This window comes from Bufo gargarizans, chromosome 2, assembly GCF_014858855.1.
Source record: "Bufo gargarizans isolate SCDJY-AF-19 chromosome 2, ASM1485885v1, whole genome shotgun sequence".
NCBI lineage: Eukaryota > Metazoa > Chordata > Amphibia > Anura > Bufonidae > Bufo > Bufo gargarizans.
The window spans coordinates 50,899,364-50,923,130 of NC_058081.1; the positions used below are offsets into that span (position 1 = coordinate 50,899,364).

Below are 23,767 nucleotides of genomic sequence, written 5' to 3' on the forward strand. Positions count from 1 at the left end.
ACTTTAGGAGACTCATATGCTCCCAGGAGCCAAGGTGCCAAGTATAAGCTTGACAATGCCTCCCTATTTTATTAAAGGGTAAACAGAGATAGACAACGCTGTGAACAGGATTTGAACCTGTGCGGGGAAACCCCATTGGATTTCTAGTCCAACACCTTAACCACTCGGCCATCACAGCACATTTGCTCCAAAGTTTCTGTCACACTCGCTTCTAGCATCCTCATTGGTGAGTGGACAATCACCCTACCCCTATACAGCCCCTCTAGCCTTCAAGGAGCAAAAACCCCTTTCCTTGTGCAAGACCACGCCGGTTTTTGCATTGGACAGTCAATATCTAGAGATTGGACAAACTTTTAAATGAAAGCCACATAAATATTACTTTCGTAAGTGGTACCAAGAGCCTCAGTTAATCTTCCTACGATAAGTGACAGAAGGTAAAGGAGGTCTTGCACCAGGTCTCAATTTACTAATCAATTAAAGTAACACCCAGCACAGACTCCAAACCCAAAAAAGAACAACCAACAAAACCTAACTTAATCTCCTTTTTTTATTTTCTTCTTTTATCTTATATCACAACTGTAGACCATGACAAATTAAATAGAAAATCGCTATATTCTTTTCTTGGGCTGGAGCCATGTTTTCCCCCCCTCCGATTCTAGTGCAGCTGAGCCAGGAAGTTAAGGCGGAGAGGGCTTGGTTTAGGCTACATAATTTACGTCTACCCAGTAAGAGTAGCCAATTGTTGGAAGGAATCTCCTAGTTACCAATTGTATAAAATAAAAGCGCTAACAGTACAGGCTCTGGAACAGACATAGCATTAGCAATAGTACATACATAGAACCAGCCATAATACCAATTAGTGTTTACGTAGCTAATTGGGGCTCGTTTAACGCTTTACAGGGAAAGGCACTCAAGTTTTCCTAGACATCTATGTGGAGGCATTTAGAGGACACTATCAGTGATGGCCAGTTCGCATTGGCGGGCTGCCATCTTTGTTCACAAGTCCGGCCAGGCACAGGTAAGCCTTTTCCTGTGCCTGTGCGCCAGCCGGTCTGAAAACAAGTGCGGTCAGCGGGAGCAGGCAGTTCCGAGAACAGCCATCGGGTGCCTTCATCGAGCTGTTCTCGGAACTGCCTGCACCTGGTGACCGCATTTGTTTTCAGACCGTCTCGCGGCACAGGCACAGTTAAGGGCTTACCTGTGCCTCGCCGTATTTTTTTAAAAGATGGCAGACCGCATATGTTCGCGGGCAAACAATGCGAACTAACCATCCCTAGACCATATTACTGTCTTCATACCACTAAGGGGACAAAATTACTGTGTAGGGCGCACAATGGAAAGATTCATGTGTGGAAAACCTTCTGGTGCACTCAATAAAACTATTACTTTTGGAGTAACTATAGTTAAGACACTATTATTTCTGGAGTAGAGTGCAGTATTTGGGGGAGTACTTTACAACATAGCAAGTACAGGAATGTGGGCATCTGGGGCAGCTACAGGCATGGTGAAAGGTAAAGGAGTGAAAAGTAATGAAGTAATGAAAGAAGTAATAAGTTCTATTGGCCAAATATGATCACTTTAACTACTTTAAGCAGAAATGTATCAAACGCCATATTTGGATGTTCTCCATATGTTTCCATCTATTTCCACTATTAGATGCATTGGGTTTTAGGTAGGGACATTCAGATTTTGCCTTTGCTTTTCCACATTTATTTCCATCTTGACGGTTAACAACTGAAAGAAATCCTGTTTGAAAGCCCAGCTGGTGATCATGGTCCCAAGATATCTACTCTCCACAGGGTATTTGTTGACTGTGCTAGCACAGGGAAAGTATTTGTGTGTAATTAATGTAAAATTTTATCCCTGTGGGCAGCTCTATATATAAAAAGAGCTAACACAACCTAACAAGCAACAGTGAGGGATCAAGAGTAATAGACACTGTGTCTCTTACCATTACACACCTTGAACTTTTATTACTGTCTTCTCTTTGTTGTAGCTTTTAAGTTTTCCTAACATTTTCTTTGCTTTCTCTCAAGGTATATCAATACATAGTATTCTCCTTCTTATTTCCACTCCTGGAAAGCTATGCTTGTACCCTGTCTCTTGAAATCATTGGTATTATTGCATGGTACCCTTTTCTACCAGAGGTTGACTCCAGTCTTATTGCTCTTAGCTTGTCTCCTGATTTCAGGTGCTGGAGGGGAAGTGATAGATCAAGGGTGCAAAATTCAGGGAAACAGTATTTCTGGCTTATATCGAGATGGAGACATTATCATTGGTGGTATATTCCCCGTTCATGTATATAGGACCTACCATGAATTGACTTTCAAAATCCCACCACCACCTGTGACCTGCAACACGTGAGTGAAACATATTTAGTATTTCATGCTTGTTTATATCACATATGCTATTCATTTTATATATTTATTTAAATCCTTGTGATTTTTGGGGGGGAGGGGGGACATGTTGCAATTGTACCTAGTCTTCTTGCCTAAGAAGTCCCCAGTATTTGAAATATTATATGGTAGGTGAGGACTCTTTTATAGATTTTTCATTGGTGCCCAGAAGCATCTAGTTTAGTGGTCTCATTAGGTGAAACAAAATAAGAGTATTGAAGCAATGATGCTACATAGCAAGCTTTTGAGACATCACCATCCCTTGGTAGTAAGCTTGATGAAGGGACTGGTGATGTAACTTTTTACAGAAGCTTCTAGTTACACCTAAGACTCTTTGAGATACAGGAAGCTGAGAAGAAACGGACTGTTTGGCTGGGTCCTCACAGTGGCAAGCTAGTTATTTTAACTTGTATGGTTGAGAGAGTTATTTTGCATACCCTTTTTTCCTGTGGAGCATTGTCTGGCCTATCAAAACTCCCTATGCCACTTTAGCATTATCGCACCTCAAAGGCCTATTAACCAACCTATACATTGTGCTGGTTGGCTGAGTGAGGGGGGGGGGGGAGCTTGGCGTCTGGAGAAAATTCTGGTTTGGCTTTTATCCTTAGTTCCTCAGTCATGCTACAAGACCTATTATAGGGCCAGACATTGACTTATAGGGTATCTAATATGTGCCATTCCTGCTGCTTGGAGGAGACCCACTTTGCAAACCTCTACAGGTGAACACCACAGGCAAGAAAATTTTTGCAAATGCCCCTTCAGCGAAGCCTTGCCTCATCAGCCATAATTAGAAAAGTAGGACCTCTAAAGGAGCACACTCCAATGAGAAATGGTATTAAAATATATTCAATATATTAATAGTGATTATCATTATCATATGTTTCAAATAAATTGTTCAAAAAGTAATTATACTAACCTTGCAGATATTATTGGCTTCTTTCCTTCAAGTCTCTCATGTCTGCATGTGATAAACATATACATATTATTCATGATTCAATGTAAGAGCTTTATTCACACTACCATGTCCGATTGTCCGCTGCCAAAGCTTACAACGCATTTAGAAAATCTTCAGACTTTTTAACTTTTTTTCCTGTTTTGTTATGTTGAGGCTTTGTGCTAAAATAAAAAAAATAAAAATAACATGTTTTCCTCCATCAATCTGCACTTATAATGAGAAATTCTGATAAATTTTCTTTAAATGTTGGAAAATTTATTGAAAAGGAAAAATATAAGTATTCAGACCCTTTGTTGTGACGTTTGACATTTAGCTCTGTGGCCTCCCATTATCTCTGGGTCACCTTTGAGATGTTTCTACACCTTTATTGGAGTCACCTGTGGTAAATTCAGTTGATTGGACATGATTTAGAAAGACAGAGCTCTGTCTATATAAGGTCTCACAGCAGACAATGCAGATCAGAGCAAAAATTAAGCCATGAGAACACAAGAACTGTCTATAGAGCTCAGAGGCACTGATCTAGAGAAGGGGACAAAACATTTCTGCTGCACTGAAAGTTCCCAAGAGCACAGAAGCCTCTATAATGCCTACCTTGAATAAGTGTAGAACAACCTGGACTCTTCCTAGAGCTGGCCACCCAACCGAACTAATTAATCCAGAGACCAATGGTCACTCTGGCTGAGCTCCAGATCCTGTGTGCAGAGGGGAGAAAGTCAACCAGAAGGTCAACTATCACTGCAGAATTCCAGCAATGTGGCCTTTTTGACAAAGTGGCCAGAAAGAATCCTCTCCTCAGTAAAAGACACATGAATTCCCGCCTGGAGTTTCCAAAAAAGCATCTAAAGGAATCTCAGACTCTGAGAAACAAGATTCTCTGGCCTGATGAAACCAAGATTGAACTTTTTGGTCTCAACTCTAAGTGTCATGTCTATAAGAAACCAAGCACTGATCATCACCAGCCCAATACCTTCCATAAATTAAATCTTGGTTAGGGCAGCATCATGCTATGGGGGCAGGGAAACTGGTCAGAGTTGGGGAAAAGCAGAAGGGAGCAAAGTGCAGAGATATTATTAATAAAATCTGATCCAGAGTGCTCTGGACCTCAGGCTGGGACGAAGGTTCATCTTCCAACAAGACAAAGAACCTAAGCCAAGACAATACAGGAGTGGCTTATGGACAACCCTGTGAATGTCCTTGAATGGTCCAGCCAGAGCCCTAACTTAAACCCAATGGAACATCTCTGGAGAGACCTGAAAATGGCTGTCCACCGACTGGAGGCTGTAATCACTGCCAAAGGGGATTCAACCAAGTCCTGAGTAAATATTCTGAATAGTTGAGTAAAGGGTCTGAATACTTATGTCAATGCAAGATTTTGAACATTCTGTTTTCATTTTCTCATTGTGGGGTATTGAGTGCAGAATGATGGGGAAACTTGATTTTTTTTGTTTTAGCACAAGGATGCAACATAAAATGTGAAAAAAGTGAAAAGGTCTAAAGACTTTCCAAATGCACTGTACATACATGTTACATTTTCTCCCTCCCATCAATGAAAATGGCTAAGGACCAGAATAGGATGTGGTGAGTTTTCAAAATGGTTGTGTGAATAGCCCCGTAGACTCGGAGAGGTACGTGTTTTCTCATTTATTATTTTTATGTCAGTTTTAAGTCTGCCTTTGCCTGCAACAAATGTATGAAATGATGTACCATAGTCATGTGAATAAGATCTAAGTTTTACTTGCAATGCCATGCATGTTCACATGGAGTGCTATGAAAAGAAAGACATGTCTGAGAGACAGTTCTTCTCCTTCAGGTACTTGTACAATCTTCTACAGCTCCACCTAGGGGTCAAAAGAACTGGTAGTTTTCTTTTCTAAAGTCTTAAGGGGTAATTTATTAAGACCAGCGTTTTACACGCGGGTCTTAGAAATGCCACGCTGGTCTTAGATCTTTCTGTCTCTGTGCAGGAAGCGCCAAAGTTAGGTGTAGATGCAGGACTCTACATAAGTTTGGCGCTTCCTCCAGTAGGATGTACGAAGGACTTAAATCTACACCAGCTCCCTGGCTGTCATAGATTTAAAATAAAAACTAAAGTATTTACCTCTCTTCTTTAAAATATAGCTTTCATTAAATACTCACTAAAATATATCATACGAAAACCCCTAAAAAATAATACAGTCAGGTCCATAAATATTGGGACATCGACACAATTGTAACATGTTTGGCTCTATACACCACCACAATGTATTTGAAATGAAATGAACAAGATGTGCTTTACCTGCAGACTGTCAGCTTTAATTTGAGGGTATTTACAGCCAAATCAGGTGAACAGTGTAGGAATTACAACAGTTTGCATATGTGCCTCCCACTTGTTAAGGAACCAAAAGTAATGGGACAATTGTCTTCTCGGCTGTTCCATGGCCAGGTGTGTGTTATTCCCCTTTTTACCAATTACAAGGAGCAGATAAAAGGTCCAGAGTTCATTTCAAGTGTGCTATTTGCAGTTGGAATCTGTTGCTGTCAACTCTCAAGATGAGATCCAAAGAGCTGTCACTATCAGTGAAGCAAGCCATCATTAGGATGAAAAAACACAACAAGCCCATCAGAGAGATAGCAAAAACATTAGGCGTGGCCAAAACAACTGTTTGGAACATTCTTAAAAAGAAGGAACGCACCGGTGAGCTCAGCAACACCAAAAGACCCGGAAGACCACGGAAAACAAGAAGAATTCTTTCCCAGGTGAAGAAAACACCTTTCACAACAGTTGGCCAGATCAAGAACACTCTCCAGGAGGTAGGTGTATGTGTGTCAAAGTCAACAATCAAGAGAAGACTTCACCAGAGTGAATACAGAGGGTTCACCACAAGATGTAAATCATTGGTGAGCCTCAAAAACAGGAAGGCCAGATTAGAGTTTGCCGAACGACTTTCTAAAAAAGCCTTCACAGTTCTGGAACAACATCCTATGGACAGATGAGACCAAGATCAACTTGTACCAGAGTGATGGGAAGAGAAGAGTATGGAGAAGGAAAGGAACTGCTCATGATCCTAAGCATACCACCTCATCAGTGATGCATGGTGGTGGTAGTGTCATGGCGAGGGCATGTATGGCTGCCAATGGAACTGGCTCTCTTGTATTTATTGATGATGTGACTGCAGACAAAAGCAGCAGGATGAATTCTGAAGTGTTTTGGACAATATTATCTGCTCATATTCAGCCAAATGCTTCAGAACTCATTGAACGGTGCTTCACAGTGCAGATGGACAATGACCCAAAGCTTAGTGCAAAAGCAACCAAAGAGTTTTTTAAGGGAAAGAAGTGGAATGTTATGCAATGGCCAAGTCAATCACCTGACCTGAATCTGATGGACCATGCATTTCACTTGCTGAAGACAAAACTGAAGAGAAAATACCCCAAGAATAAGCAGAAACTGAAGACAGTTGCAGTAGAGGCCTGGCAGAGCATCACCAGGGATGAAACCCAGTGTCTGGTGATGTCTATGCGTTCCAGACTTCAGGCTGTAATTGACTGCAAAGGATTTGCAACCAAGTATTAAGAAGTGAAAGTTTGATTTATGATTATTATTTTGTCCCATTACTTTTGGGTCCTTACCAAGTGGGAGGCACATATGAAAACTGTTGACCTGATTTGGATGTAAATACCCTCAAATTAATGCTGACAGTCTGCAGTTAAAGCACATCTTGTTTGTTTCATTTCAAATGCATTGTGGTGGTGTATAGAGCCCAAAATTTTAGAATTGTGTTGATGTCCCAATATTTATGGACCTGACTGTATAGTCTTAAATCCCCATCATCACTCCAGATCCAGGTTTTCTGGGAATAACATGTATATCCCTACTCTATCCCTGGGTCTCTCCCTGCCTACAGCCAGAGCACCTGCCCTGAAAAGCATATGCTACTGGCAGGATCAACCAGGCCTCTACATAAGTTTGGCACTTCCTCCAGTAGGATGTACGACAGACTTAAATCTACACCAGCTCCCTGGCTGGCATAGATTTAAGCCATTTTCCATGCCAAAACCTGGTGTGGAAAATGAAGAATGAGAGGGGCCAACCAGCCCACCGCCTTCCCCGACCACACCATGCCCCCTTTTCTTGCCACTTCAGAAAAGTGATGTGAGTGGGGAAAAGTCGCAGAATCTGTGACTGATATACGCCACAAAAGTGGTGTACACAAGTTAATAAATTAATGTCTAATTTGATAACATGGTGCTACATTCTCTATGCATTCTTGCAAGTAGCACTGAAGTTCCTGTCTCTGTCTTTATCAATACAGCTTGAATTATTTCCCTGCAGGTTTGTGCAACTCACATTCCAGTGGCTCCAGTCCCTGCTCCTGGCAGTTACAGAGATCAACACATCTGACTATCTTCTCCCCAACCTAACCTTAGGAGTCCACCTGTCTGACTCTTGTGCATCACCAGGAAGAACTCTGGAAGTTGCTAACTGGCTTCTTACTGGAAGTGGTCAGAGTTCTATACCTAACTTCCAATGTCACAGCAAATCTACACCAATAGGGGGAGTGATTGGGGACTCCAGCTCTTCCAGCTCACTACCACTGGCCAGACTTCTAGGACTGTATAGTTACCCACAGGTAAATATTGAATATTTTTGTTTTTAGTCATTTTGGAGAATCACTCAAGAATGTGCAATAAAGGCTAAGAGAGGGGTCATCACCAACTTGCATCATGGCTCACCCTAGACTGATGAGCTCTGTGCCTTCTTAGGTGACCTGATGTCTTCATGTTTGAGCTATTTTCACCTTTATAGCAAAAAATCGGTAATTAGTCTTACGAGTAATTGTTTTTCCAGGAGTCCAACATGACAGCACATGGGAGGATGTCCTTATAGGCCTCTGTAGGGACAGGAAGAAAGAGAGTTTAAAAGGCCCCTCCCCACCCCCCTATCCAGTTTCTTATAAATCACTACAACAGAATAAAAAAAATAAAAAATTTTTTTTTATTTTTTTTTGGGGGGGGGGGGGGACAGCAGATGGGAAAAATACCCAATCACTTCAATTTTTTAGGGGGGTTAGGGGGGACCACTGCTTGAAGGACCTTTTCGTCCAAACACTAAGTTCTGATTGGTGAGGCGGTCCAAATGGTAATGTTTGCAAAAGGTATTATAATTTGTCCATGTAGCTGCTCTACAGATTTGATCTATCGTGGCATTAGCTTTCTCTGTCCACGATGTTGCCAAAGCCCTGACAGTACTTTTTTTGTAAAGAGTATGCCTCTCGAATTGTATCTTTAATCCATCTAGCCAAGTTTTGTTTAGTAACTTTCTGGCCTTTATTTTTCCCTCCATGCTAATTAGAATCCTGTCTTCAAGATTCTGTTGACTGGAGACATTTAACTATCGTCCTCCATACATCTAAGCAATGGAAACGTTCCTCTTTCACATTTCTTGAGGAAGCACAAAAGGACGGAATAATTATTTGCTGTTCTTTATGGAAGGAGGAGACTACTTTTGGTAAAAAGGCTGGGTCTAATTTTAAGATTGCTCTATCGTCAAGAATTTTTAGATTAGGTTCTTTCATAGAGAGAGCTTGGATTTCCCTTATCCTACAGGAAGAGGTAATGGCTACAAGGATGACAGCTTTTAAGGTCAAATATTTTTATGAGATATCATCTAATGGTTCAAACGGAGGTTCACAAAGGGAGTTTAGGACTAATGTTAAGTCCCATGTTGGGACATTTTGTCTTACTGTGGGTCTTAATCTGGAAACGGCTTTACAGAATCTCTTCACCCATCTATGTTCAGCTAATGGGATATCTAGGAACGCCAAAATAGCCGATACCTGGACTTTTAATGTACTCGGTCTCAAACCTAAATCAAACCCTTTCTGCAGGAAGTCTAGGATGTGAGAAATGGTAAGTGAGGAACCATCTGGGTGCTCTAAAGACAACCAGGAACCAATTTTTTTCCAGATTTTCCTGTATATGGCTGAAGTAACTGGCTTGTGACTCTTTTGTAAGGTTGCAATTACTTTTTCCGAAAGACCTTGCTTTTTTAGCATTTCCCTTTCAGGATCCAGGCCGTCAAATTCAAGGTTTTCAAATCTGGATGTTTTAGAGGGAGATCCTGTCTGCTTGGGAGGATCAATGGCTCTTCTATGCACATTGCTCTGAGGAGCGAGTACCAGCTCCTTTTGGGCCAAGCCATAGTAATCAATAGCACCTTTGTCATGCTCTCCCCAATCTTCCTCAATACTGCCGGAATAAGAGTAATTGGAGGCAAAGCATATGCGAAATCTATGTTCCATGTTTATGACATTGCGTCCACCTCTAGAGAATTGTCTCTGGGATTTAGAAAGTAAAAACATCTTGTCTGTGTCTTTACTCTGGTCGCAAATAGGTCTATCTGAGGCTGACCCCATTGGTGACATAACTCCTGGAACACTTCTGTGTTTAACATCCACTCTCCAAGATCGACTATCTTCCTGCTCAGGAAATCTGCCGTCGTGTTTTCTCTGCCCCTAAGATGTAAGGCTGAGATTGATAACACATTTGATTGGGCCCAGTGAAAAATTTGATTTGAAACCCTCTGCAGCAAGGGGTTCCTGGTTCCCCCCTGATGTTTGAGGTAACACACCATAGTGATGCTGTCCGAGTAGATATTTAGATGTTTCCCTTTTACGATATTTTCGGCCTGTTTCAGAGTCTTTAGAACCGCTGTTAGTTCTTTTAAATTGGGTCTTAAGGCTCTCTTGAGGTGACCATTCTCCTTTAAAATATATATCCTCCACCTTGGCTCTCCAGCCTAACTTGCTGGCATCTTTGGTGGTACCGTCACCATTGGATCCAGCTTCCAGGGAATTCCCTTCACTAGGTTGTCTGGCGTTAACCAGTTCAGGGAGTTCTTTACCCCTGTGGTAAGGAAAATCCTTTTGTCTAGAGATTTTTGACTCTTGTCCCACAGGGATAGTATCATATTTTGTAATGGTTTTGAATGAAAATGGGCCCAGGGAATCATGGGTATGCAAGATGTCATGATGCCCAGAATCCTCATTGCCTCTCTGATCGTGCAACTTTTCTTCTTTTTGAATAGTTGGAATTTTATTATCATGGTATTTTGTTTGGTTATAGGTAGAAAGGATCTTCCTTTCACTGAATCTAGAAGTATACCTATAGGTAGAAAGGATCTTCCTTTCACTGAATCTAGAAGTATAACCAAGTAAATCTTTCTGGTTTCCAACCGCAGATCTGATTTGTTGAAGTTGATAATCCAACCCAATCTGGTCAGCACAACTAGTGTTAATTGAAGTTGATATTTCAATATCTTTTGAGATTGGGCTGTTAATAAGAAATCGCCCAGGTATGGGATTATAATTATTTTGTACTGTCTTAGGTGAGCCATCACTTCTACCATCAGTTTTGTAAAAATGCTTGGAGCTGACAAGATTCCGAATGGCAGACCCTGAAATTAGAAATTATGTATGTGGCTGTATGTGTTCACTTGTATTGCAAATCTCAGATATTTTTGATGATGATGAATAGGGATATGATAATATGCATCCTTTAAGTCTATTGTGCACATAAATGCTGCCGTGGTGATGAGTGGAATGGCTGACCGAATAGATTCTATCTTGAATTTTTTAGATAGGAGATCCACTTGTTCAGGAATTTGGGGTTTATAATTGTCCTGAACGATCTATTTGGTTATTTTACATAGAACAGTTTGGAATGACCCTTGAAATGTTGATGCAAGGGTACTGGGACAATGGCCTTCATCTTGCACAGAGACTGAATATCCAGAAGAAGTTGATTCCGTAGTGTTTCTGAGGGAGGATTGGTTATCTGAAAACACTGTGGGGGAAGAGACTTGAATTCTAGTTTGTAACCCTCCTCAATGGTTCAGATTACACAGGGATTTTTTTGTAATGGAAGCCCATTCCTGGCTGAAAAAACAAAGTCTTCCTCTCACCGGGATGGCGTCATTGTTTACCAGGTTTATTTGTGTTGTTTGGGTTGAGAATGAACCCTCTTCCTCTGCCTCCTTTCTGGTAGCTCCATCTACCAGACTTTCCCTTCCCTCTGCTTGATGAGTACTGGGACTGTCTGTTTGTTCTCCAAAAGGGCTGACTTTTCTTAGGCTTCTCTTCTGGAAATCCTTTTTTCTTGTCAGACGCTCTTTCCAGAATGGTATCCAATACTGGTCCGAATACGTAAGAACCGGAGAATGGTATTGCACATAACTTATTTTTAGAAGCTATGTCGTCTGTCCAGGTTTTTAGCCACAAGGCCCTTCTAGCGGTATTTGATAGTGTTCCACTTCGTGTGGCAAAACGGATAGATTCTGCAGAAGCGTCACCCATGAAAGCTGTGGCCATTTTTAGCAAAGGCAGAGAATCCATAATTTCTTCTCTAGGTATCTTGAGCTTTACATGGTTTTCCACTTGATTGAGCCATAATCCCATAGCTCTGGCTACAGATGTGGTGGCAGTTAGTTAGTATTAATTGTTGCCGCTAAACATTCCCAGACCATCAGATTTTCGGTCCATGGGAACTTTCAATTGGGACGAGTCTTCAAATGGGATAGTCATCTTCTTTGCAACTTTTGCTACCTGGTCATCTAGTTTTGGAACTTCTTCCCAAAATTTTGTGTCCTCCGGATTAAATAGAAGACGACTTCTGAATTCTCGAGGAATGGAAGTTTCTTTTTTGCATCTTCTCCATTATCATCTCTCTCACATTGGAATTTACCAGAAACAGCTTCCTTTTCTTTGCACTTAAAGGGAACCCGCCACCAGGATTTTGTGTATAGAGCTGAGGACATGGGTTGCTAGATGGTCGGTAGCACATCCGCAATACCCAGTCCCCATAGCTCTGTGTGCTTTTATTGTGTAAATAAACCGATTTGACACATATGCAAATTAACCTGACATGAGTCCTGTATGTGAGATGAGTCAGGGACAGGACTCATCTCAGGTTAATTTGCATATGTATCAAATCGGTTTATTTACACAATAAAAGCACACAGAGCTATGGGGACTGGATATTGCAGATGTGCTAGCGGCGATCTAGCAGCTCATGTCCTCAGCTCTTTGCACAAAATCCCGGTGACAGGTTCTCTTTAATCCTCCAAACATCTTGTCTTGAATTGTTCTGGGTTGCTGAACCTCCTCCACCTCTATAGTTTCACTTACCGCCAATGGTAACTAATCCAAATCTTTCAAAGAAAATAGGTATTTTTTCTGGTCTTCAGAAGAACCTGAGGGACAGATTAACTCTTCTTCTTCTAACTCCCCGTCCAAATAATAAGTATTATCGCCCTGTTCGTCTGAATCTGATTCCAGCTGGATTCAAGGTTTCTTTGAAACTGGCGGAGAAACTGGTGGAGGAGGAATCAAGCTGGAAACTGAAGCCTGTACTGTTTGTCTGAATCTGATTACAGCTGGATTCTAGGTTTCTTTGAAACTGGCGGAGAAACTGGTGGAGGAGGAATCAAGCTGGAAACTGAAGTCTGTACTTCTTCTCTTATCATAGACCTCAATTCAGAAAGGAAGGGCGGCTGTTACTCCTTCAGAAGTTTTGCAATACAATCAGGGCACAGCTGTTTTTTGTATGATTCCTATAACTTTCTAGCACAAGAAAATACACTTCTTTTTTTCTTTTTAGGTTCTATCTGGGACCTATGTCCCGGATCCTTTTCCCCCTAGAAAGAAACAAAGGAACTCCCCCTTAGCACTAGTGTACACCAATAAAAACAAAATAAAGCAGGATAAAGCAGGGCTTGGTAAAAACTTACATGGCCCTGCACAGGGGTATCACCAGCCAATTCAGGCTTGGTAGACATCTGGGACTCCATCTGGAACATCAGACAAGCCTGACTGCTTGCTGGTTCCTTTTATATGACCTTACCTAAGGGTCTGCCCCCTGCTGCCGCTGTGCTCCTCCTTCCTTCTTGGGGACTCTATTCCTCCAGCATGGAACGCTTGGCTCCACCATCTTGGATCCTGGCGGAGCGGCGTAACTTCCTGTACCCGGAGCGAGGAGGATGTGCGCTGCCGAACCCAGAGCCCCCGGAGGGAAAGTGGCTTCTGTTCCCAGCTACCGAAGCCATGTGGGAAAGAGGTAGGCTGGGAAGGCTAGGGAACCTCTCAAAGAGGTACTAGCAGGGCCGTAAGGAAACTGGGAGGAATGGCCGGACACCTCCCTACCCAGCTCCAGCCCCAGTAGCTTGCGGCTACTTCCATCTTCTTACTTCGCCCTAAGGAGGGCCTCTCTTGCAACTCCCTGTATGTACAGGAAGAACACTGGATAGGGGGGTGGGGAGGAGCCTTTTAAACTCTCTTGCTTCCTGTCCCTACAGAGGCCTATAAGGATATCGTTCCATGTGCTGTCATGGGGGACGCCCTGGAAATTATAATGTGCCATTACCTGTCCTAGAGCATGAAAGCCATCTACAGAATACACATCAGAACTCTAAAAAAAAATACTAGATCCATCAGGTTTCAAGATCTATGAAAGGCCAACCCAAGTCTTGGAGAAAGCAACCTGCATTGGACATACTAGATTAGGCTACAGCAGGGTCACAAGTCCTGGAAAGAAATGGGTACAATTTGGAGTCTGTGTGGTCTTGTCTAATATCAATAATCTCTCCATTACCTTGCAGATAAGTTATTTTTCTACAAGCTCTGTCTTAAGTGATAAGACACAGTTCCCTTCCTTCTTCAGGACTGTTCCTAGTGATACCTTTCAGTCACATGGACTTGCACAGCTTGTGGCCTATTTCGGCTGGACTTGGGTAGGACTGATGGCTGAGGACACTGACTATGGGCTGGAGGGTATTAGGGCCACAAAGAGAGAGATTCTCAGGTCTGGGGCTTGTGTTGCTTTCACAGAGTACATCCTCACTAGCAGATCTGATCGAAATGCTCCACACCTTTCGAATGTTATTGCAGACTCGAATGCTGTCGCTATTGTTGTCTTCTCTAGTGGGTCCAATCTTCTCCCAGTAGTGGAGGAACTTCTAAGACGTAACATTACAGGAAAGATTTGGATAGCTAGTGAGTCATGGTCAACATCAGGACTGGTTTCAAAAGAAAAGTACTGGAGAATACTTCAGGGAACTATTGGATTTGCATTATGCAGTGGACAGATTCCTGGATTTGGACAGTTTCTTAGAGCTTCAAACCCCATGAAGACCCCAGATGATGTCTATCTAAAGGAATTTTGGGAAGAAAGTTTTGGCTGTAAATGGGAAACACCAGGAACTGTTTTATCCAATAGCACCAGAAGATGCACAGGTCAGGAAATTCCTGCAAACACCTTCAACAGTGTCAGCGTCCTAAGGGTCACTTACAGTGTCTACATTGCAGTATATAGTTTGGCATGGGCATTGGATGATATCATCACTCGTAGACGAAAAGATTGTTTAGATACACTGGAAAACTGCATGGAGCCCTTGACTTACCATCCTTGGGAGGTATCACCATATTTTAAATTATAGTCATACTATGCTTGTGGTGGTTGTGAGAGTTTTCATTTCAGAATGAACTGTACATAGATTAGAAAGGGACTTACAGCAGAAATTCCAGTGGGGTCCCTCTCATAACACTGAATAACACCAACACAATGCACCAATGCCCCTGACACCTGGAGTACTATGGGGCATCCCATGACTCAATTTTTCCCTCCTATTAGATGATAAGAATTGTCAGTGATAAGCTATTAATAACAGATATGTGGAGGCCTGGAAGGTCAATTTATAGCACTCCTATTGATCAACTGATTGAAGGAACCACTGTGCTCCAGTGAGTACTGAGATCCCTTCAATCAGCTAATTGGAAGGTGTGTAGAGAGGTGGACTTTCATTAATCTACTTTTAAAGGGGTTTTCCAGCCTGTAGGTATTGATGACTAGTGATGGACAAACATCTGCTGGGACGGTTCGCGAACGCGATCAAATGGTCCCATTCATTTTAATGGCAGGCGAACCTGAAAAACCTTCAGCTCATATTTGCAGCCAAGAAATAATTACAAGAAGTGCACAAATAGTCCCACAACATGGACAGTGACATACCAGATGTATTATTCGAATTTGCGATCTCCATAAAAAAAAATTCAATGCGAAATATCGGCAATATAATTTTCGCATTTGCGCATGCGCAAATGTACTATACAGTACTCAAATGCACTATAAAGAAAGTATACTGGTATATAACACCCCGCGTCAATCAGTTTTTGGGGGGGACGACTGGTATATCACACCAGTAGAAATTATTTGTTCCAATAACGCTTATCCCTCTATATACCTGCAGTAGTGCAGCAGAACCGCACACAACTGCCACACTATACAAATGCACTATAATATACTGTCTAACATAGAAAGTATATTATAACATTGTACACGGAAGGCAATCCATTAGAATATACATAAAGATAAAACGTAACCTTTAATAATGTTACTATGAGGGTCCATTCACACGTCCGTAAGTGTTTTGCGGATTCGCAAAACACGGACACCGGCAATGTGCATTCCGCAATTTGCGGACTGCGCATCGCCAGCACTATAATAGAAAATGCCTAATCTTGTCTGCAATTGTGGACAAGAATTGGACATGTTGCCCTACAGGGGGGTGCTATTTTGGTCCTGATAGCCTAACCACAGACCACCCGCCCTGATAAGAGCGACCCCGTCCGGAACCTTACCCTAAATAAAAATGGCCCTAGTAAGCCCCTAGCCCCTAGGCCCCTGATTTCCAGGTGATCACTATATAGTTTTATGTGTTTTTGACTCATTATAAAAGTATATTATAAGTATATCGCACCCCTCACACCTATCGATAGCACACCTATACTAGTCATTAAAATGACTTTTGTGGCCCTATTAGCTAACGTTTGGTGTCCCTAACAGTCTGTCCCTGCTCCACACAGCAACCTCTCCCTACACTGGCAAAACACAGAATGTAAAATGGCGACAAGATCCGGTTTATTTATAAGGTAGGGGGTATGTCCATGCGCTGAAATGTCTCAATTGGCTGTCCTGTACCACCTGATGGATGTGTCATGGGTCAGAGTTCTTCACAATGTAAAAGAATATGGCGGGAGCTAATTTCTCCATATGTTCGCATGTTCAGCGAATCAAGAACATGCAAAGTTCGCCACAAAACGACCGCCGGGGCGAACCGCAAGGCCATCTCTATTGATGACCTATCGCCAGGCCATCAAAATCAGATCGATGGGAATATGACACTTGAATGGGAGCCGAGTTGCAGTATGCCAAAAAGGTAATTACACAGTGGACAGAGACTTTTGCTTCTGTCCATTGTTTTGTTTCCAGTTCACAGCTGATGAGTAAGGGTTCCAAGTGTCAGACCCCCACCAATCTGAAAACCATCCACAGCCTACTCTCTGTCCGGGCTACTACTCACCTCCTCATGAAAACAAATCAGGTTAGTCTGACAACTTCTGTCCTTGGTAAACCCATGCTGGTTATCCCTTATAATATTATTTACAGTCACATACTCCTGTATATAGTCCCTTAAGAGTCCTTCAAACATTTTTCCCACAACATAAGTTACTAACTGGTCTATAATTACCTGTGGAGGACCTTGATCCTTTTTTCAATATGGGCACCACATTTGCCTTGCACCAATCACCTGGCACCATACCAGTACCTAGACAATCTTTAAACATTATAAACAGGGGCACAGCAATGACTGAACTGAGCTCTTTAAGCACTCTTGGGTGTAATCCATCTGGACCCGGAGACCCGGAGACTTGTTCACATTTACCTTATTTAACTTATCTACGTCCAAAATTCAAGAACACTTGCCGGAATTCCGGATCCGGCATTATTTTACATTAAAAAAAGCATTAATGCCAGATCCGGACCCAAGTGTTCCGGATCAATTTTTCTGGATGACAACCGGAGAGACAGATCTGGTATTGCAATGCATTAAAAGAGACGGATTCGCATCCGGATCCGTCTACAAATGGTGACCATTTGCATACAGATTGCCTGGATCTACAACTAGAGCATTGGAAATGTAACGACTCTTGCTGCCAATAAGAGAGCTGATGACATATCCCCAAAGCGTCTCTCAGAGTTAATGCTATATGTTTTAACTATTTGCCCTCATCGCCCTAAACATGCTACATGCCTAAAATACCTAGCAGCTCTACACGTTTCTGCATCATTTTGTGATGCCTCACCAGCAGCCAAAAATGTGAGCTTAGAACAAGAGCAGAGTCCAAGTATCGATGGGCATTTATAACGTGCAACCCCTTTCTCACAGGGGCAGTGCTCCGGCGCTATGATAGCCGTGGTCAGCTGTCTTATTGGTAGCAAGAGTGGTTACATTTCCAATGCCCTAGTTCTAAATAAGAGACAAAGAGAGCACTTTTTATCCATAGCATTTTCCAGTATAATTGCTCTTATTCTGATAGAGGTCTTAGGTGTTTGATCAGCTGCGTCTGGGACAGCTGCACACCCACCTATCAGCATTAGTGCACAGTCCAGTGCCTATACCTACCCGAGGGATGTAGCTTTTGGGGGTCATTTATTTTGTGCTTCCTTGCTAGCAGCAAATAGATTCCCTGTGGTAGTTGCTATCCAAGCAATTGGATGTGTCGCTTATTAAAGTTGGATTTTATATTCACCTACTTCTAGTTTTGTGTAATAATAATAAACTTTTTTTGTTTTCAGTTTTTAGAACCCCCAATCACTTTGATATTTTTTGTTCAAGCAGTTAGGGGTCGCAGACCTATTACTGGATGTACTAACAGCCCCAGCACCACATATATCAGCTCCTTTCTCTTCTTTTGCATATACAGAGCTAAAAAAAACATTTAGTAACTCTGCCTTTTCCATATCTTCAGTGAATAACCCCCATTTACCATTATTTAGGGGACCTACCTGCTCAGACCTTGGTTTTTTAGCATTATATATTTAAATAATTTTTGGGCATTTGTTTTGCTCTCGTTTGCTATCTGCTGTTCGTTTAGTATTTTTGCAAATTTTATCTCCTTTTTACAGATTTGTAATCTTCAAACGCTCCAGCTAACCCCTCAGATTTGTATTTTTTAAATGCCCTTTTTGTCTTTTATTGCCCTTTTTACAGTAGCTGTAAGCCATGGGGGGTTTAATTTTAGCCGTTTATACTTGTTACCTAAAGGAATACATTTTTTTGTGCAATTACTCAATGTAGATTTAAAGCTCTCCCATTTATCCTCAGTATTATTATGTGACAGTAGCTGCTCCCAGTCTATGCCCTGAAATGCTGCCCTCAACCCAAGGAAATTAGCCTTTTTAAAATTCAGTGTCTTTGCTCTGCCTGACAGAGATTTCTTCTTATAGTTTAGGGGGAATATAATTATATTGTGGTCACTATTTCCTAGTGTTTCTCGAACAGTAACATTTCCAACAAACTCTGCATCATTAGAAATTACCAGATGCAACAGAGCATCGCCCCTAGTAGGAGCTTCTACAAACTGCCCCATAAAGTAGTCCTGCAGCAAGTTGAGGAATCTTCTCCCATTTGCGGTTGAGGCAGAACCATGACCCCAGTCAATGTCTGGGAAGGTAAAATCTCCCATTATGACTACTGTGCCAGCCTGTGCAGCCCGCTCTATTTGGTTATACAGTTGCCTTTCTATCTCCTCTGTGATGTTAGTGGGTCTATAGATTACACCAAGTTGATCGTCCGACATGTATCTGACCTCTTCCTCGTGCCTTCAGTTTTCACCGATTTGTTCCCCCTCCTCCTTGTTGCCGTTGTGACTAACCTCCCTGTGATTGTGATTAATCCTGTGTGGAGTTTGACGAGTTGCTGGAGGATTCTGCAGGGGGTTTGTATGATCTAATCTAACCTCCCTGTGATTGTGACTAATCCTGTGCGGAAGATTGACGGGCTGCTGGAGGATTCTTCAGGGGGCTTGTATGATCTTCTTGATATATTTGAACCCCTCCCTGTGCCTCTAGATTTTGTTCACCATTCTCCCCTCTTCCTTTGTACTGCCGGGATCAACCGTACAAACTTTACTTTGACAGGCTGTTGGAGACTGTGGTTTCTTCATTTTTTGCTGTTGGTGCCCCTCAGGACTTCCAATCCTTGGCTGGTGGGGGGAGGGTTGAAAACCGGTGAGATTGCTCCTTTTTTTTTTTTCTTTTTTCCCCCAGATGTCCTCTTCCTTGGATGATACTTACCAATAAAAAAACTACTTTTACCATCCTAAAACACATTTGAAAAAAGTGAGGTGGCTATAAACATAAAAGAAGCAAACTATAAAGTATAAAATATAAAGCGGAAAGTGGAAAAAAAGAGGAAGGAAAAAAAAAAGGGGAGAAAGAGCATAAATAAGAGGAAATAAAAAACAGAAAGGAAAAAAAAAAAAAAACATAAGGGGAGAGGAACACAAAAAAAAAAAGGGAAGGGGGGAAGGAGGGAGAGGAGAGAAAGAAGGAAGAAAAAAAAAAAAAAAAAAGGAAGAAGAAGAGATACAAATATAAAAGGAGAGAAAGAGGCGGAAAAAAGGAAAAAAAAAAAAAAAGAAAAGAAAAAAAAAAGAGTACAGGAACAGGGCATGGCTCCAAAAGCTAGTAGGCGCTCGGCTGACCTCTCAAGCCAGAAACTGGGGTCCAAAACTTTTGAAACAACAAAAATAGACCAGTTTCTGAGGTCTCTGAGGGTTAATACGAGGGGCGGACAAAAGGAACTTGTCACAAAAAAAAATGACGACTCAGAGATGACTGAGTTAGAACCACAAAAAGCCTCTAGATACCCCGAAGAGGAAGATGGTATAATGGGGGAAGTTATCCCTAACGACAACTCCTCTCCGTTAGAAGAAATACTGCTAGCGGTCAAACAAAATGGGGATTTAATACAGGCTGTTACAACCCAACTTGGGTTTATCCAAGTTGATGTGGGACTAATAAAAGACGATTTGTCAAAAATCCGAGACAGAGTTAACAACCTCGAGAGCTCCGTTGCCCTGATACAGAATGAATCCAAAAAAATAAATACCGAAGTCTCCACATTTAAACTAGAGTATAACCTTCTGAAGAAAAAGGTGGCGGACCTTGAGGATAGGTCACGAAGATACAACGTGAGAATAATAGGGATTCCAGAGGGTGTGGAAGAGAAGAACTCAATCCAATTCATACAGAAGTTAATTTTTGAGAACTTTGGGAAAGATTCGTTTTCCCCTTTTTTTATGATAGAAAGAGCTCATCGGGTCCCAGGGGGGAAACCAATTCCAGGGAGACAACCTCGGACATTTCTTGTTAAGTTATTGACCACAGGGGATAAAGATATCCTTTTGAGAAGGGCGAGGGAATGCTCACCGGTTGTATACAATGGGAACAGATTGGCCTTTTTTTCAGATTTCTCAAAAGATATACAAGAAAAGAGACGCACATTTATGACTGTCAAAAAGAGGCTAAGAGAAAGGGATATTAAATATTCTCTTATATTCCCAGCAAAATTGCGGATTATTTTCAATGATAAAACTCTTTTTTTTGACACCTCGGAAGAAGCCGTGGATTGGCTCGATCGAAATAATTTATGATTTAATTGTCTTATGATGTGGCGGGAATAATAATTGTTATAAGGGGCCTATACCCCTAAAATTCTTTTTTCTTCGCTTCCTAATGGGGGTGGCCGAGTGGGGGGAGTGCGGGAGGGATGGTCATAGGAGAGAAATCTACTACAATACGTGGTGGATTACCTGTATGGGGGGTGGGGGGGGGGGGTGGGGGTTGGGCTGTGGTGCGTCAAAATATACATGTCTTTTTTTTTTTTTTTTTACTCTCTCCTCTTTTCCCATTTAACCGTTGTTGATAATGCTGACTAGAATTATTGCCTGGAACATACGTGGTTTGGGGGATAGAGGAAAAAGACAAGCGTTTTTTGACTTGACTCAGGTCCACTTACCAGCAATAGTATGCCTGCTAGAAACCCACCTCACCGAGGAGACCTCTAGGGTGGTCGACAGGGGATGGGCTGCGCACACTTATCATTCTACTTTCTCTAATTACTCGAGAGGTGTTACTGTCTTGATACATAGACTTATTGACTTCGTTTGTGAGGCATCCTCTGTCGACCAACAGGGGAGATTTATTTTTTTATATTGTAGGTTAAGGGGGAAGATATGTATTTTGGCCTTTGTCTATATTCCACCGCCATTCTCCTTTTCGGTTCTTAATTCTTTGGTATTATTTATGGATAAATGCCCAGAGTGTCCAACACTGATTATTGGCGATTTCAACTGTGTCATTGATCCTGTACGTGATAGGGTCTCTACGAGTGTCAGGAGTGATAGTCCGGTCCAGGGGTCTCCCCTGGCACGGTTTTGCCTGGAGGCTGGTTTTGAAGATGCTTGGGAATATCTAGGACAGGGGAAAAGGGCTTTTTCATGTTTTAGTAAAGCAGGTAAATCGATGTCTAGAATAGATCTTGCATTGATAAGTAGTAAACATGTGAAATTGGTAAAGCGAATGAAATATGAAACGAGGTCAATATCGGATCACTCTCCATTACTACTTGAACTCTGCTTATCTCAGGAAAGATACACACCAAAACCTCCTTTTAGACTAAATCCTTACTGGCTATCGGTTATAAAGACACATGAAATAATCCAAAATGAAATTGGCCGATTCTGGGATAATAACTATGGCTCAGCAAAAATTCAAGTGGTATGGGATACTTTTAAGGCGTATATGAGGGGATTGATGGTTAGTAACATCGCGAACCTTAGAAAGGAGTACGGGAAAAAAACTGAAAAATCTAGAAGAACGTGTAGCACTGGCGACAGAATCCTTTTATATGAATAAGACGGAGGAGAATAGGGAAAATATGCAAAGAGCCACGCAAATATACTCTAATTTTTTATTGGACAAGGCCCAACAGAGCCTTTTTTTTAAAGGGCAAAAATACTTTACGGAGTCAGGGCGTCCTGGTAAATTTTTGTCCAGAGTAATTTCAAGCCAACAATCCAAAAAATATATAGATAAGGTTCGATTGATTGATGGTAGGATGGTCACTAGACAGGGTCCGGTTGACTATTTCCTTGATTTGTATAAAGCTGAATCCAAGATCACAGATGATAAGATAGATTTCTATCTTGACAGGATCATCTTTCCAACTATTACTGAGACGCAAAAGAAAGCACTTGAACTAGAGGTTTCAATTCAGGAACTTGAGGGAGCTATTAAATTATGCTCAGCCAATTCCACTCCTGGTTCAGATGGGCTCCCATATGAATTCTATAGTAAATATAGGGATTGTATTTTCCCGAGACTGTTGGAGGTCTTTTCTGAATCAATGGAGGATGGGAAGTTGCCAGATTCAATGATGGAAGCTGTAATAATATTAATTCCAAAAAAAGGCAAGGACCCTTTAGATTTAGAATCTTATAGACCAATCTCACTGCTTAATGCAGATGTAAAGCTTCTTGCGAGGGTCCTGGCTACAAGGCTTTCTAGGGTAATTTCCTCTATTGTCCATCCGGATCAGAGTGGCTTTATTCAGAACAAGGGCACACATCATAATTTACATCGGCTTTTTTCTAATATTCAGGCCCCTGGGGGGACCGCTCGCTCCATCCTGTCATTGGATGCCTCTAAGGCCTTTGACAGGGTGGAGTGGCGCTTCCTCTGGAAGGTTCTGGCAAGGATGGGCTTTGGGGAAAAGTTTATACGTACTCTTAAGTTATTGTATAGATCTCCAAGGGCAAAATTGAGTCTTAATGGAATCCTGAGTAGTAGTATTGATTTAAATAGAGGCACGCGGCAGGGCTGTCCATTATCCCCCTTGTTATTCGATATTTATATCGAACCCCTTGCGATGGCCATCAGGCAGGACGATCAGATTAAAGGATTTGGTACGCTAGGATCACAAGACCGTATCTCCTTATATGCGGATGATGTTCTTTTTTTTATAGATCACACGGAAATTACTCTTCCTAGGATTATTCAAATGGTTAAAGCATTTGGTGAGGTGTCTGGTCTTCTTATAAACTGGGCCAAGACCAGTTTGATGCCAATAGACCCCCTGCCACAGAAAGAGGTTCTTGTGACACAGTTAGATATTGTTGACACTTTTCAATACTTGGGTTTGACTATATCACCCCGGGTTGAAAATTTTGTACAACTTAATTTGATCCCCATAATGGTAAGGAGTAGAGCTAAAATAGGGATCTGGCTGAGACTTCCTCTATCCAGAGCTGACCGAGTTTCACTAGTTAAAATGGTGATATTACCACAATTTCTTTATGTGCTCAGGAATACACCTATTTGGATACAAGATAAATATTTTAAACTCATGGAAAGAATAATTAATGATTTAATATGGGGAAGAAAGCGAGTTCGAATAAAGCTGGAATATTTGTATAAATCAGTGGAGTGCGGGGGTTTAAATCTCCCTTACTTTAAAGGGTATTTTATTGCAGCCCAG

At 41.7% G+C, this 23,767-nt stretch overlaps 1 non-coding gene and 1 pseudogene across 1 annotated transcript; one reads left to right on the forward strand and one right to left on the reverse strand.

Annotated features, from left to right (window-relative positions):
* Positions 1–96: 96 nt before the first annotated feature.
* TRNAS-AGA lies at positions 97–178 on the reverse strand. Its single transcript has one exon. It is a non-coding gene; the product is annotated as a tRNA-Ser (tRNA).
* A 1,323-nt stretch (positions 179–1,501) lies between these two features.
* Positions 1,502–23,767, forward strand: part of LOC122925592 — a 32,279-nt pseudogene continuing 10,013 nt past the window's right edge.